This window comes from Rana temporaria, chromosome 4 (genome assembly GCF_905171775.1).
Source record: "Rana temporaria chromosome 4, aRanTem1.1, whole genome shotgun sequence".
NCBI classification, from domain to species: Eukaryota; Metazoa; Chordata; class Amphibia; order Anura; family Ranidae; genus Rana; species Rana temporaria.
The window spans coordinates 226,784,456-226,801,231 of NC_053492.1; the positions used below are offsets into that span (position 1 = coordinate 226,784,456).

Sequence of the window (16,776 nt, forward strand, 5' to 3'; positions counted from 1 at the left end):
TACTCCCCTCCCTTGTCAACATAGACCAGACTGGGTTTATGTCTGGAAAATCCACAGACATGAATTTCAGACGAGTGTTGACACATCTGCAACTTCCCCCAACCTCCTCCCAGACTAGGGTTTTGGTGTCCTTGGATGTGGAGAAGGCTTTTGACACCGTCATTTGGGATTACATGCTTATAGTACTACAAGCCTTTGGATTTGGCCCCACCTTTTGTAAATGGATTACCATCTTGTATAAATCCTCAACAGCACAAATTAAACTAGGGGGCATGCTCTCAGAACAGTTCCAGATACAACGGGGAACTAGGCAGTTTTTTGTTCTCCCTGGTAATGTAGCCCCTAGCCACTGCCATCCGACACTCTACTGCTGTGGTGGGTATACGGGTGGGCTCTATCGTTGAAAAATTGGCTTTATACAACTGATGACTTAAGGAAAAGCACTAACGACCCTAGGCCCTCCCCCCGAGAGGCTCTTAATATTTTTATCTGGACTAAAAGTCAACTGGGAAAAATACCAACTCCTACCTATCGACTCAGCAGCTGATCAGGTGGCGGGTCCCTCTTTACCTCTGTCCTGGGCCTCGACAATTCGTTACCTGGGGATCAACATCACCCCCCTTTATTGCCTTGAACCTCACTACCTTTTTATCAGCCCTTAAATCCAAATTAAGAGCTTGGGACAATCTGCCCTTGTCTCTCATAGGCAGAATAAACCTATTCAAAATGAAGTGCCTTCCTATTTTTCTATATGTCATCAGGCACACTCCAGTATGGATACCCCAATTTTTTTTTTACACAATTTAGATGCCATCATCTCTTCATTCCTATGGAAGTCTAAAACCCCCAGGTTTAGCAAGTCTATCCTCTGTAGACCCTGGACGGAGGGGGGGCTGGCCTGTCCGGACCTCCAAAAATATTTCTTTGCAGCCCTACTTGTCCACGCACATAATTGGGTGATCTCTGATGATACAAACGCCTCAGTGGTGCTGGAGGCTGCATCGCTGGGGTCCTTTGAATCACTGAGAAATGCACTATACAGAGGTCCCCGGGCACCTATGACTCTCACACACTCTATGAAATCAGTGATAAAGGTGTGACAGTTGCAAATTTGTAAACATAAAGCAGAACCAAACAGATGGTCCCCGGATACCCCCCTGTGGCTCAACCGGCTCCTCGCGGAGTTCCACACTATACCTGATCCGAGCATGTGGGCAACAAGGGGCATTAAGGTACTCAACCATATAAGTGATGACGGGGCCATCCTGCCCTTCAACACTATCAAACAGAACCATGACTTACCAAATTGTTACTTCTTTAGATATCTCCAGCTCCGACACACCTTTTCTTCCCAATTTGGGTCTCAACCATTATTACTCCTTCACTCCACTCTAGAGTGCCTCCTCCGGAAAAATGAGCTGGTAAAACCCCTATCAACCATATATAAGGCTCTACTCCCATTAATGCATTTTGAGCTCCAAACTCTCCAAGCTAAATGGAGGGTGGACTTTCCTGAACTAGACACAGAGGATTGGGAGGGTATGTGGGAATATCCTTTTCTCCAATTGGTGGCAGTCAAGGATCGCTTAATTCAATTCAGGAATCTACACCGGGTGTATTTAACGCCGCATCGGCTGAACAATATTTATCCTGGGGCCTATCCTAGCTGTTGGAAATGTGGTAATCTAGAGGCCGGTTTCTGTCATATGTTGTGGTCCTGTCCCAAGGTGCACTCTTTCTGGGTAGAGGTGATGCAATTTATAGCCTCGTTGTTAACAATCCCAGTCCCGCAGACTGTGCCAGTCTGCTTGCTGGGCCTGGTGGGCTCTTTGGCACACCGCACAGCAACTAAGACCCTCATAGGACTTCTGCTCTTTTATGCCCGTAAAGCAATATTACTAAAATGGAAACAATCAGATGCGCCCTCTCTGAACTCTTGGAAAGCCTTGGTCAATTCTTCAATACCATCTTAAAGCCACATATGACTCCCGTGGGTGTACTGCTAAATTCGACAGTGTGGAAATTATTGCTTGACTTCGCCTCCACTAATACTGCTCAAGAATAGTCGGTTTAACTCACATTAACTACCTCCTCCATGCTAACACTTGCTAAGACCCTCCTGACACCCATGCAGTTGAACCCCTGGTATTCTAGGCCTAGTACCAAAGTTCCCTCTTGGGAAACCTCACCCCTATCGAGGACGAGTAGCACATTCTCCTTTCATAATTTCTCCAAATGGAGTGGCTGAGCAGTAAAGTTTTGTTGTTTGTTTTTTTGTTTTTTTCTGTCGCTAACAGCACTGTTTAGACAGATAACCTGTTAGGTACAGATCCACGTGGTACTTTTCGAGCCGGGGAATGCCCAGAGGCTCTGTTTTTGTAAATCTATTTAAAACCAATAAAGAGAATACAAAAAAATAAAATGGTCTGTTGCAAAGTGGAAAATTGTTTTGTGGTCAGATGAATCGAAATGTAATTTTTTTTTATTTTTTTTTAAACTATGGGCACCGCATTTTCTGGACTAAAGAGGAGAGGGACCTTCCAGCTTGTTATTAGTGCTCAGTTCAAAAACCTGCATTTCTGATGGTATGGGGGTGCATTAGTGAGTATGGAATGGGCAGCTTGCACATCTGGAAAGGCACCATCAATGCTGAAAGATATATCCAGCTTTTAGAACAGCATATGCTCCTATCCAAACAAGCATTTTTTTTAGGGAAGACCTGCACATTTTAGCATAACACATCAATGACAACAGCATGGCTTCATAGTAGAAGAGTCAGCTGGCCTGCCTGCAGTCCAGACCCTTCACCAATTTTTTTCTTAAAACGGTACATATTCTCAGTCTAACCTTCTCGCTGCTAGGCCCTGTGCTCCACTTTTAAATTCAGCTGGCCAGACCATTTCTGCAATTTTTCGCTTGCAGCTTTCAGAGTTAGCAAAATACCTCCCCCACCATATATTTTCTGAAAGAACACATACCAGTAGAATAAAAATAAGGTGCTACTGATTTTTAGGGCACAATGATATTTGTGCAAATTGCACCTTGTTGTAAAATGGTGTAAATCGAATATACACAAAAATGTAAATATCCAAATTCCTCAAATCTGGAGGTTTTCATTTTTCACTTACAACTTTCAGAGTTTGTTAACCACTTGCCGCCCGCCAATGACCAATTGACGTCGGCAAAGTGGTTGTAGAATCCTGACTGGACGTCATATGACGTCCTCAGGATTCTGAGCCGCTGCCCCCCGGGGGCGCGCATCGCAGCGATTGTTGTTGCAGGGTGTCAGTCTGACACCCCGCAACACCGATCAAGGTAAAGAGTCTTTCACAGAGACTCTTTACCACGTGATCAGCCATGTCCAATCACGGCTGATCACGATGTAAACAGGAAAAGCCGGTAATCGGCTTTTCCTCACTCGCGTCTGTCAGACGCGAGTAGAGGAGAGCCGATCGGCTGCTCCTGTGACAGGAGGGGTTTGTGCTGATCAATTATCAGCACAGCCCCCCCGAGGATGCCCACTGGACCACCAGGGATGCCCACTGGACCACTAGGGATGCCCACTAGACCACCAGGGATTTAAAAAAAAAAGGTATGCCACCCTAGACCACCAGGGATGAGAAGGACACAAAAAAATGGATGCCAATCGGTGCCGCAATGGATGCCAATCAGTGCCCACAATGGGCATCACTGATTGGCAGGCATTGTTTGGCACTTATTGGCATCCATTAGTACAACACATACGATAGTGCCCATCTATGCCCATCCATGCTGCCTATCCGTGCCCATCCATGCTGCCTATCCGTGCCCATCCTTGCCGCCTATCCGTGCCCATCCGTGCCGCCTATCCGTGCCCATCCGTGCCGCCTATCCATGCCCATCCGTGCCGCCTATCTGTGCCCATCTGTGCCACCTATCTGTGCCCATCCATGCCGCCTATCCGTGCCGCCTATCAGTGCCCATTCGTGCCGCCCATCAGTGCCGCATATTAGTGCCCATCAATGCCACCACATCAGTGCCACCTCATCAGTGCCAATCAGTGCCGCCTTTTCAGTGCAGTACCATCAGTGTCCATCAGGAGAAAACTTTCTTATTTACAATGTTTTATAACAGAAACAAATTTTTTTTTTTTGCAGAAAATAAATATCCCAGAGGTGATCTAATACCACCAAAAGAAAGCTCTATTTGTGGGTACAAAATGATAACAATTTCATTTGGGTACAGTGTAGCACGATGGTGCAATTGTCATTCAAAGTGCAACAGCGCTGAAAGCTAAAAATTGGTCTGGGCGGGAAGGTGTATAAGTGCCCTGTATGGAAGTGGTTAAAGACCGCCCAAACCATACATTTTCTGCAAGCACATGACCGGTAAAATAAAAAGAAGGTACTCCTGATTTTTAAGGCCCTGTGATATTTGCATAAATGTTTACAAAAACAATATATTCGCTAAAAATACTCATTATTAGCAGGTATAAACACAGCAAATTTTACAAAATGCCTGCTAAATTCCTACTAAATATAAAAGCTTAACCTTTATTGAGCTAATAATTAATTGTACATTTTAAATGATGCCTTTTTGCAAAATTATGAAAATTGAACATACACAAAACTATAAGTAACCACATTTCTCAAAAAGATCTGGAGGTTTTCTTTTTTCACTTACAGCTTTCAGAGTTTGTAAAATACCCCCTAAACTATACATCTTCTGAAAGCATAGAACCAGTAGGGTGCTACTGATGTTTAAGGCCCCACGATATTTGCGCAAATGTTTACCAAAACAAAATCATTATTAGCAGATACAAACACAGCAAATTTTACAAAATTCCTGCTAAATTCCTTCTTAATATAAAAGCTAAACCTGTATTGAGTTTAATAACAAATATTTTTATATTTTAAACTGTACCTTTTTGAGAAATTGTGAAGATTGGACTTTGCAAACATTTCTCAAAAAATCGGGAGGTTTTAATTTTTTACTTACAGTTTTCAGAGTTTGCAAAAAGCCCCCTCCCCCAAACCGTATATTTTTAGAATAAAAAGAAGGTGCAACTTATTTTTAAGGCCCTGCAATATTTGTGCAAATGTTTATCAAAACAATATTTTCGTTAAAAGTACACTAAAATCATTATTTGTGGATTGATACGTAGCAAAATGTACATAATTACTGTTAAATTCCATATATATATATATATATTTTGTGTAAGGGATTAGCTTGGTAGCTAAAAATCAACAGCACCTCACCTATTCAGAAGTATTTCTGTTCACTGCTCTCCTTCACTCAAAAAGCCTCAGGATGCAGCAATCAGTAGTAATCCTCTGGATTACTTATAGAGGCCTTAATTGCCTCATTCTGAACAGCTGAAGTTTTCCAACGCCCTTAAACCTTTCTGGCTACTGCAGCCGACACCCGATAATAAGTGGTGTATTGTCTAAACAAGGCAGAAATGTATCTCCCGTCTGTGACAACACCCACAGATTTACCTGACCTCCTGTCACATACCCCCCCCTCTTGTTTCAACCCTAGGGTTGGGACACAGGTTGCCAGGCAGGCATGCACTCGGGACAACCCATCTGCATTCCCCATTTTAGCACTGGGGCAATGTGTTACCACAAAACTCAATTCCTGGAGGGCCAGCAACCACCTATTTATTCTCCTATTGGTCTCTTTGTTTTGTGCCATCCACTTCAATGGGGCATGATCCGTCATCAGTTCAAACTGTCTACCCACAAGGTAGTACCGGAGAGAATCCAAAGCCCATTTCACCGCCAAGCACTCTTTCTCAATGGTGGCATAATTCTCCTCATGGGCCTTCAACCTTCGGCTGAGGTACATAACAGGATGTTCCTCCCCCTTGATAATCTGGGACAGTACAGCTCCTAACCCCACATTTGACGCATCTGTCTGAACCACAAAGTCCCGTGAAAAATCAGGCGAATTTAAAACTGGCTGACTACATAAGGCCTGTTTTAAAGCCTAATAAGCTGTTTCTGCTTCGGGAGTCCATTTGGTCATGACAGACTCCTTCCCTTTGGTCAAATTGGTCAGGGGAGTAGCCTGTAAGGCAAAATGGGGGATAAAGCGGCGATAATAGCCCGCGATCCCCAAAAATGCACGAACCTGTTTCTTTTTGGTGGGACGTGGCCAATCCTGAATAGCCTCAACTTTGTTTATTTGGGGCTTGATTAGACCTCTTCCAATGGTATACCCCAGATACTTCGCCTATTCTAGCCCAAGGGTACATTTTTTTGGATTGGCTGTAAACCTGGCTTTCCAGATGGAATCCAACACAGCCTGAACTTTTGGTAAGTGTGAGTCCCAATCCTCACTGTGGATGACAACGCCATCGAGGTATGCAGGCCGAAGGGTCTTTTCCATGGTGCGTTGAAATGTGGCGGGAGCATTCTGTAACCCAAAAGGCATCTTCCGATATTGGAAAGATCCGTTTGGAGTTACAAATGCTGTTTTTTCCCTGGCCGACTCTGAGAGAGGAATTTGCCAATAACCCTTGGTCAGTTCTAACGTCGTCATGTACCGGGCAGTACTCTTCTATCACACCCAGCTATTCTATTTTTTACTTCCTGGCGAATTGCCTCTCGCCTGGCTTCTGGAATTCTATAAGGCTTCAACTTGACCTTATCCCCTGGTGTGGTGATAATGTCATGTTCAACTCCGATTGATACAAAAAAATCACTGGCGCTCAATGGGAAATAACTAATATCCCATGAAATACTTAAAACCCTCGTATGGGCTGAGAACAGTCCGTGCTGCAGAGATCCGGATACCCTGAAGTACCACAAATACACAAATACACCAAAAAGGAAAACTCTGCGCTCCTGAAAGTTCACCAATTATAAATCCACTTAATGTTTGTGAAGAAAAAAACATACATTAACACTTTAATTTTCGGAAGATCCAGTCCTTTATATGGTTAAAAAAGGGAAAGTTTCCACAATGTACACAATATAATAAAAAAAGTATAAAAAAAAAAACTTTCCAAATGTCTGCATCAGACCAGCACCCTCTTCAGACTTCAAATGGTTAAAGCTTGCGGTTTTAGTTTGTGGGCTGTCTAGCAAGACATCATTAGTGCAAATGGTGAGCACAGTTTTTCTTCACAAACATTAAGTGGATTTATAATTGGTGAACTTTCAGGAGCGCAGAGTTTTCCTTTTTGGTGTATTCATGTTCAACTCCGGAGACCCAACCTGGCAGGTCTGAAAACTTCTCCTTATTACGGAGCACAAATTCTTTAACCTCCTGTTGCTGAGTTTTGGATAGAGTCTCCGCTATCCCAACTTCAGGGACAGCCAGGTTAAATGGAGCAGAAAATCTGGTAGTCTTAGGGACCAAGGACTCTATCCTTCCATGGTTTCAGCAAGTTCACGTGATAGAGCTGCTCAGGTTTTCGTCTTCCCGGTTGGCTAATTTTATAATTCACCACCCCCATTTTCTCCAACACTTCATGGGGACCCTGCCATTTGGCTAGGAATTTACTTTCGACCGTGGGGACCAGCACCAACACCCTATCACCAGGTGCAAAGGAACGGACCTGGACCCCATGATTGTAAATCCTTTGTTGAGCCAATTGGGCTTGGGCTAAATGTTCTTTCACAATTGGCATCACTTGGGCAATTTTATCTTGCATTTGGGCCACATGTTTAATCACACTTCGATGAGGGGAACTCACTCTCCCATGTTTCCCTGGCAATGTCCAGTAGGCCCCGGGGGTGCCTCCCATACAGTAGCTCAAACGGAGAGAACCCTGTGGATGATTGGGGAACCTCTCTTATGGCAAACATCAGATAAGGGAGCAGATAATCCCAATTCTTTCCGTCTTTATCCACCACCTTCCTCAACATTAGTTTTAAAGTTTTATTAAACCTTTCCACTAACCCGTCTGTTTGAGGGTGATATACTGATGTACGTAATTGGGTCACTTTCAGGAGTTTACAAAGTTCTTCGGTCACCCTAGACATAAACGGGGTGCCCTGGTCAGTTAGGACTTCCTTAGGAAGACCCACACGGCTGAAATAACTCTTTGGCAATGGTTTTAGCAGAGGTGTTTCGGAGAGGAATCGCTTCTGGGTAACATGTGGCATAGTCTATTATTACCAAGATGTGCTGGTGCCCTCTAGTGGATTTCAGTAAGGGGCCAACCAAGTCCATGGCGATCCTCTTAAAAGGGACCTCAATAATGGGCAGGGGTACCAACGGACTGCGGAAATGTGGCATGGGTGCAGTAATCTGACACACTGGACAGGAAGAGCAGTACAATTCCACTTCCTTAGTGATCCCAGGCCAATAAAACCTCTGGGTGATCCTCTCCTGGGTTTTTTCTGCTCCCAAATGTCCCCCAAGAATGTGCCCATGGGCCAGTTCCAAAACCATCTTGCGGTACGTTTTAGGCACTACCAGTTGCTCAATGGTGTCCTCTATCCTCTGTGACACGCGATTTAACAGGTCCCTTTCAATAATGAAGTAAGGGAGGGCAACCCTCTCGTCAGGGTTAACTAGCTCTCCATCTATCTTCACTACATTCTCCCGGGCTCTTTTCCTTTCTCTCCCTTTTTTCTTTGTTCCTCCCCCTTTTATCATTTCACTTCCTGGGAGAACAGTGCAGGCTTCAGAAACAGCCCATGATTTGGTGACCCCTGGCAAATCATAATTTGACCCCCAGGTTGAGAAACACTGTACTATAGGTTTATGGTCACTGAAGTGACCATGAGCTTATAGCAGAAGGAGCAATGAGGTCTATGGACCACACAGCAAAAGGGTTAAACATTTTCTATCTATTTATTTTTTTGTGAATAAAATGTGGGCTTGAGAATCATTGCATTCTGGTTTTATGTCGAAAAGTCCAAACATTTTGGGAATTTGGGGTTGTATATAAAAAAATAAATACATATAATACCTTGACTTTCAATAGGACTGGATTTTTATTTTGACTCGTTTATTTCCGGCATATAGTATCTAATTCCTTTGTTCCTGTATAGGTTGCTGAACTCTTTATAAACGATTATGGTGTTAATTTACTGGCTGTAAAGTTTGTATCTGTTTCAAGTTTGGTTTGATTACATGTACAGGGAAAAAATACACCATGTTAGCCTATTAGGGTGTGATTTCTCTGCACTGGTAAAGTTGTGTAACAGGACTATCACTTTGAGTAGTTTAATTCCAATTTAAAAGAAAGATAACACTGCTAGCAAGCACAAAGCTTCCTTCATGGCCAAATGCTGAGACATTCTGACCCAACAAAACTTCAACACGTCCTTATTGCTTGCCCGACTCTTCCCATACTTGTCTACTGAACAGAGAGGCAGCTCATCATAAGATTAGGCCATGTAGATTGGTGGGAGGAAAGGAACAAGCTCTGACACTACCAGAAATTGTCAGAGTTTTGCCTGTTCAGAATGACTCCCTCATGCAGTGTATGTGTACAAATGGAATACATCAAAAGCATCCAAGATGCGTATTGTGCATTACATCATTATGCTACTTTACACAAATGGCTGCATACCACTGCCTTCGCCCATTCTTGTCAAAGAGCTGCTGTACGCAGCTTTAGAGCATCAGGGAAAACCTAATCTTTACACTGCACAGGCAAATGTGCCCATGTGTATGTAGCTTAAATAGCTGAAAGTATCATAGGAGAAAATGCTACTCCAGACTAGAGATGTAAACTTTCTGGACATTTTTAAGCCATGGGAAAAAAATATTATTTTTTCCCTGTTTTTTTGGGGGGAAAATGTTGAAATGTTCGGGAAAAATTTAAAATAAATTTAGTGGAGTAGTTTTATAAATTGAAAGTTACTTTGTTACACTGGGAAGGTGAAATGCAGTGTATATAAAAGTATTATGCTTGAAATAAAAGTACAGCTTATTCAGTAAATAAACTAAACTTGCTTTTTAAATGTTTTTTTTTTTGTTTTGTTTTTTTTTCAAATGAAACAACAAGGACTGTATATGTGAAGAACATTTCAACCATACACGAGAACAGGTAACCAACCCCCTTTCCCTAATAATAATATAAAAGTTCCTGCCAATATGCATTTTCAGTTATTGACAATGCTGATCTAGAAGCATATATTGCTCTTGCAAGAGCGTGAACAATTTTCTCCTGATTTTCAGGTGTCATTTTATCTATAAGGGATTGTGTATTATTGGGATGTGGTGGTTTGCAACACTTCCTTACTTGAAGATGCTGCTGGTGAAGAAACCAGAAGCAGCAGAAAGTGTTTCTGGAATGAGAAAAGCTACTTGCACTTTCATTATGGTCCTTATTTCATTCCATAAAATATTTTTTAATGTCTGTTGGGCACCTCGGGCATGCACGGATGTGTGTTTTGTCATCCTTGTAGCCTTTGGAAAAGAATATTTCTTCTCACAATATTTGAAAACTGCAGTTTTGCTCTTGTAAAAATGTTTCCACACTCTAGATCAGCCTTTCTCAACCAGTGTGCCCCGGCACACTAGTGTGTCGTCAGAGGTTCTCAGGTGTGCCGCGGGGTCAGTGGAGAGAAGGCTGTCAGATGAGCTCTCCTGCCGAACTGTGAGAAGCTCTGTCGGCTTCAAAAGTGAAAGTAAAGTGCAGAGGAGTGTGCTGTGCTCTCTGCTCCCCCCTAGAGTGCAGTACCCGGCTGAATGAGGAATCTGGAAAGGTACTGAGCTAGAAGCTAGATACATTTTAAAATGGCTTTATACATGTGTCTGTGTGTGTGTCTGCACATGTAAGTGTCTGTCTGTATGTGTGTGTGCGTGCTATGTGTGTGTAAGCATGTGTAAGCATGTGTCTGTATGTATGTGTGTATGTTACTTTTAATCCTGACCCCCCCATTCCTGTACCATCAGAATGGCTTTTGTAGGGCTTGTTTGATAGCAGCAAGGACTGCTGCTCCTCAGAAAAGCAATCCATGCACAGATTGCTTTTCAGAGGCATTTGACAGGCGGTAAAGAGGCATTATGTTGCCTCTTTACCACCTGTTTTAAGCCCATAAAATCAGCATCACTACATCGCAACCGCGCAATGCACACAGTTGCGGGGTAGTTGCAGTGCAGCCCCATTCACCCTCGGTATACCTCCAGTTGCAGCCACAGCATGTGAACACCATCAGCTGCTGCCTCTGCAGCTAAAGGTGGAGAAGTTGGGGGTGGTAAAAACAGCTCAACCATGTGGTTTTACCGCCCCTATGACATGTGAACAAGCCCTTGGTTCACATCTGTGTAGCTGCATGTAGGGCAGTCCATTATTTCCGTACCCACAAAATGCAGGGAAACAAGTCCCCAAACTCTTTTTTTTTTTTAAATTGCACTGCAGCAAAAGCACCCCATGTTTTCCAATGTGTGGGGGTACCTGTAACGATATTGCGCGCTGGACACGCGACTAGCTGTTGTGTAAGAACCATACAGCAGCCATGTTGTTTAAAAACAGTATAAGCAGTGGAAAGAAACTCACTCCCTCCCTCCCTTATTCTCAGGAATTCATAGGCATTCTACTTCAAAAGATCTGTTATCTCCTCCGAGGAACAGAGCAATCTAGGTTTCTTAATGTCTCCTGGCAGGGTTCCTGGCCTGTCGTAAAACTGTCGTCCTCTCACCTCGGAGAATCTGCAGACCTCGGTCGTAAATGCCTTAGACTCATAAACGCTGAAGACTGAGGAATAAGTATGAACGTTACACATGTTTCATAACTTCCAGCTAACTCATAGCACAGCTATGAACGAACCTCTGCCTTTTGAAGAGTGCTACTGGTGTAGAGTAAGGCCTCTGAGCAGACCTGCCTGTGGTGACAGTGTGTGCTGCAGACGCTTATTCTAAAATCCTAATTGGTATTGCTAATTGACGGGAGTACCAACGCTTCCTTATCAATGTTGGTGATGGCAGTTAAAGGGTTAATTGTGTCATTAGCCCAGTGACAATCGCTCTCCGGCTACTAGCACTTAGATTGTGGTCCCGCAAGCAGGGAAATCTTTGTGCTGGGCGCAGCTGAGAGTGGCATTGTTACGTAAGTGACAGCGTGGTGTGAGGTCGGCCTGTTCTTCGTCGCAAGTTGGCGCGGAGGGCGGGGATCTGACACTCGCGTTCGTCACAGTACCATTAAGAATTATTGGTACCCCTAAAGAGCAGAGCATTTGTCTGTGTGTTAGGAATGAGCCGAATTTTGCTTGGTTCACACTGTAATGTGAACCAAGCCTTGGACTGGGGTGCCTCAAGACTGAAAATACTTTTTAAGGGTGCCCCGACTAGAAATAGGTTGAGAAACACTGCTCTAGATGTTAGTCTCGCCATTTTACTGAGAGAACACAATTAAAAACTATTTACTGACCAGACTATAGGTAACCATTATGCTGTGATGGTGAAGAGCATTAGTAGGAATTATTTAAAGGTCAAAAGAGATCAAACTAGATTGTCAGACAAATGTACCCTCTTATCTTACCTGAGAGGATATAAACGATCATCTACCGTATCCCAAGAATCACCCAACTGTAGGAGGTACAAGATGTAACCCACAAGAAAACTAAACTAAAGCCTTTACCCTGCAGTGCCCCCTAGTGGCTGAAATGCATACTTCTCTTGTTTGAGAACTGCATTGAGAAGTACAGTGTTGCCTTAAAGGGTTTGTAAAGGTAAAAGTTTTTTTACCTTAATGCATCCTATGCATTAAGGTAAAAAAACATCTGACAGCACCGCCCCCCCCCCCCCCCGAGCCCCCGTTTTACTTATCTCACCGTTCGAAAGTCCCGGGCGCGTGCTTGTCATCTTGCTCGGTTCCCAGCCTGGCCGTTGATTGGCTAGGCTGGGCGGATTGATAGCAGCGCAGCCATTGGCTGCCGCTGCTGTCAATCACAGCGGATGACGCGGCGCGCCGGGGGGCGGGGCCGAGTGATACAGTCGGCGGCTATGGCCGCTGCTGTATCACGGGAGCGCGCTCGCAAAAGCTTTCCACCATGTGAGGGAGCTCGCATTAACGTGGAAAGCTTTTGCGAGGAGGAGCCGAGACAGCCGCCGAGGGACCCCAGAAGACACAGATCCGGGTCACTCTGTGCAAAACGATCTGCACAGTGGAGGTAAGTATAACATGTATGTTATTTTTTTTTTTTTTTTAATTGTACCTTTAGTGTTCCTTTAACTGTATTCCTGGATTTGCATGTCTTCATCTGAGAGATCTTGCAATAATTTAAGACTTTACATAAAGGTTTAGAACTCTTTCATTAATGTCTTCATTTTAATGTTATATAGCTTGAATACCATGTCCTGGATATATTTTTTATCATTGTAAAATAACATATTCTACACTTTTTTTTCCCCAATGTTCCCTAAAATAAAACTTAGGAACCCCCCAATTTCTTTATCGTACATCACGGGACACAGAGCAGCATAGCCATTACATATGGGTTATATAGTGTACCTTCAGGTGATGGACACTGGCACTCTCCGACAGGAAGTTCCCTCCCTATATAACCCCCACCCATAGTGGGAGTACCTCAGTTTTTTCGCCAGTGTCTTAGGTGTTGGTGCACGTTGAAGGTTGTGCCTGCAGTTTGTCCTTGGGACCAGGGCCAGCCGACCGGATCCGTCCAAGGTGCTTCATAGCCAAAGTGGACGGTACCCGGGCCCCAATTCGTGGATGGGGTTTTGCCTATAATGCCTCTCCTTGGAGGGCTGGACTCTGGGTTCCAGGACTGGGTTTTTTAACCTATGGATACCTGCTGCCAGTAGTGCTGTATAGGTCCAGGTGTGTGGTGTTCCTGACTTGGACCCCGGTCCCTGAAGGTCTATGACCATACCCACGGTGAAGGGGGAAGATTGGGCCTCTTGCATGAGCAATACCCTGCGGCGTGGAAAGGTAAGCGGGGGGCCTACGGAACTTGGTTTGTCAGTGGGCTCCCCACAGGGGACTCTGGGGAAAAGCCTTTTTTTATGCCTCTGTGCATGGGCTAAAGAGAAACCACAAAGTCTGCATGACTGGATGGCTCAAACACCCAGGTATACTGTTCCTCTGGCTGGGCTAATAGACTGCTGCTGCTGCTACAAGGTGTTTTTGCTCCATGAAATGTAAAGGGGAGCATGTCAGGTTTAAATTACTTACTTCCTGATGTCTGTGTGTCTCCAGCAGCTCCCGGGCTCCTCTCCCCACATGGATTCTGCTTCCTGCTTCCTGCAGAGCGGCGTCGGGAGCGTGCGCGCGCGCGCGTGCGCGCGCACTGTTATAGGCGCCGACGCTGCGTGGAGGGGCGGGGGACGCCCAGGGAGTTCCCTCCCCTCTGTACATCAGAGGGGAAACTCTATTTAGCCTGTCAGTTTGCTGAAGGCTGTGAAGGGACACGGAGCAGCGATGCTGAGCTGAGCAGGATAGGTTTGCCTATGTTATGCTGACACAGTGACACCTAGTGGCCGTTTTTTTGTACACACCTTGCTAAAGAGCTGTTTAAGCTCATATTTTCTCTGAAAAGCCGGTGTACTAAGTAGCAGTCAGAGTACTTAGCATTTGGTACTCTCTTAGCCCAGCATTAAGGGAAGCAATATTTGGATATGATTAAGCCCTTGGGGCTCAATATTGCTATCTCTTGTTAGGTTTTGGGAAGTTTAGTTTTCTGTCTAACATTACCCTAGCCTAATTTTTTTCCTCATTTATTTAAATGTGTGTTTTTCTCCAGCTATTACAGTTAGTTGTATATTAGCGGAGTATCTCAGATTTGTGTATTATGGCTCCTAAGGGTGCAGGGAACGCTAAAAATGCTAAAGGTGTTAAAAAGCCGAAGGGTTCCCCATCGGGCTCGGAGGATATTTCCCAGAATCCACCTGCCCCTACCTCCCCGGAGGATCCGGAGGTTGCTGCCCTGGGTGAGCCATCGGGGTTGCTAGGTGCTATGGCGGGCCCTATTCAACCAACTCCTTCCTATGTAACGGAAGAGATGTTAGCCTCCACCTTGGGTGGATTTGAAAAAAGGATGGCCGCTCTTATTACGGCCTCTTTATCCGGGAAGAAGCGGGCTAGGTCCCCGTCTCCCAGGTTTGAATCTCCTGAGGAAGATGTCCTTTCCACTGAGGAATTGGAAGATACAGGAGACCAGGCTGAGGATCACCTGGACCATTTAGGTTCTGAAGATTCTATTATAGACGAACCTTTTTCAGCTTCTCACGCAGAAAAATTGTGGGTCCAGTCCTTAACGGATATGGTGCGGTCAGCTTTTAAAATGCCTTTGCCTCAGCCTCTGGCCTCCGCTGTGTCCTCATTGGGCTCCCTAAAAGCGCCCCAAGCCAACCTGGTGTTCCCGGTCCATCCTTTATTAAAGGACCTGATATTTCAGGACTGGGTTAAGCCAGACAGGATTTTTTTGCCTCCTAAAAGGTTCGCAGTTATGTACCCTTTAGAGGAGGAGTTTTCAAGGAAATGGGCTGTCCCCACTGTTGACGCAGCCATATCATGTGTCAATAAAGCGTTAACGTGTCCGGTGGACAATATTCACATGTTCAAAGATCCTGTGGATAAAAGGCTTGAGACCTTGCTGAAGGCATCCTTTGCCACAGCGGGGGCAGTGGTCCAGCCAGCTGTAGCTGCCATTGGCGTCTGCCAGGCTTTAAAAGACCAGGCCAAGCAGGCCCTAAAGGACCTTCCGGCTCAACAGGCTCAGGACTTAGCCGATCTACCTAGAGCTTTATGTTTCGCGGTAGACGCTATCAAGGATTCAATCCAACAGGCGTCCCGCCTATCCCTGTATTTGGTTCACATGAGAAGATTACTTTGGTTAAAGAACTGGTCTGCAGAAACCCCCTGCAAAAAGCTCCTTACAGGATTCTCCTTTCAAGGAGAGAGATTGTTTGGAGAAGATCTTGACAAATATATTCAAAAGATCTCTAGTGGTAAGAGCACCCTTTTGCCGGTTAAGAAAAGGTTCCGAGGTCCCTCTTTTAAGCGCCCAACCTCTCCAGTTCCAGGGCCCTCATTCTCTAGGCAGTATCGACGGCCTCCTGGACGCGCAGCTGCAAACAGGCCCCAGGGGCAAGCTGCGGGGAACAAGAGACCCTGGAACCGTAAGCCGGTTAAGGCTGCCCCTAAGGCAGCCTTGTGAAGGGGCGCCCCCACTCTCTCGAGTGGGGGGAAGACTCCGGTTGTTCTCGGAGTTGTGGGGGGCCCAAGTTACCGACCAATGGGTTCTGTCCTCAGTAACTCAGGGGTACAAGCTGGAGTTTCGGGAGTTCCCCCCTCCTCACTTTCAAACGTCAAGACTTCCAGGCGACCCTCAGAGACAGGCATCGCTTCTGTCCGCCCTAGAGCGACTCCTATCTCAAGGAGTGATTATGGAAGTACCAGCAGGGGAGCAAGGACAAGGGTTTTACTCAAACCTCTTCGTTGTCCCGAAGCCAAACGGCGACGTCAGGCCTATTCTGGACCTAAAGTTATTAAACCGCTTTTTAAGAGTCCGGTCTTTTCGAATGGAGTCCATTCGTTCGGTGGTGGCCGCCCTCCAAGGAAAGGAGTTCTTGGCCTCCATCGATATAAAGGACGCATACCTGCACGTTCCGATTTTCCCAGGCCATTACAGGTATCTGCGTTTTGCCCTAAACTATCGGCATTATCAGTTCGTGGCTCTTCCGTTCGGACTAGCCACGGCCCCTCGGGTTTTTACGAAGATCCTGGCCCCCGTATTAGCCATCCTAAGGGAACAGGGCATTCTGATCATGGCCTACCTAGACGATCTTCTGGTAGTCGACCACTCAGCGGCCGGTCTAAATCGGGCAGTGTTGCTAGCAGTAAACTGCCTAGAGTCCCTGGGTTGG

At 45.2% G+C, this 16,776-nt stretch overlaps 1 protein-coding gene across 15 annotated transcripts in view; it reads left to right on the forward strand.

Moving 5' to 3' along the window:
• Positions 1-16,776, forward strand: part of RIMS1 (regulating synaptic membrane exocytosis 1) — a 492,278-nt gene that overhangs the window by 103,383 nt on the left and 372,119 nt on the right. Inside the window, exon 1 of one of the 15 annotated variants that reach the window (XM_040349935.1) lies at positions 9,953-9,994. The exons of the other annotated variants lie outside the window; for them this stretch is intronic. The gene's annotated coding sequence lies outside the window, so the exon portion shown is untranslated. Of the gene's footprint in view, positions 1-9,952; positions 9,995-16,776 lie in introns of those variants that run through there. 15 annotated transcript variants of the gene reach the window in all.